Raw genomic sequence first — 522 nt, 5'->3', positions numbered from 1 at the left:
TAATGCATTTAAAGGTTATAAAATTTTTGTTTTCAAAATAATCAATTGAGCTATCAGATGAAGTGTTTTGAGATTTCAGTTTGAATTATTAAAATGCATCACTTCAATATTCAAAAAAGAAATGCTCATTCTATAGATGGAAAAAACCAAGAGCTTAGTTTAAAAAGAGTTTGAAAATTTAAAAAAAATTAATTATCTACTTGATATTTGATATCAATGATCACCTTAAGTCAAGACATTTGCTCTATCGTTGTCAACTAGTCATCATCTAATTAATATTATTCACTCATTATAGTCTATTCATTATCATCCAGTATTAATCATTTGATTATCATTTATTGACTATCATTATCAAATCATTATCTCATAAATGATATTTATTGTCCCCCGCATTATTCATAGATAACATTTATTAGCATTATTAAGTGGAATTTCATACTGACTCATTTTTCTGCATTCTAAATTAAATTTAAAAAAATTAAAATAATAATATTTTTCTGTAATATGAAAATCTTGGGGAGG

This window comes from Phalaenopsis equestris, unplaced genomic scaffold, assembly GCF_001263595.1.
Source record: "Phalaenopsis equestris unplaced genomic scaffold, ASM126359v1 Scaffold000107, whole genome shotgun sequence".
Taxonomy (NCBI): Eukaryota; Viridiplantae; Streptophyta; class Magnoliopsida; order Asparagales; family Orchidaceae; genus Phalaenopsis; species Phalaenopsis equestris.
This window is presented reverse-complemented; position numbering follows the sequence as displayed.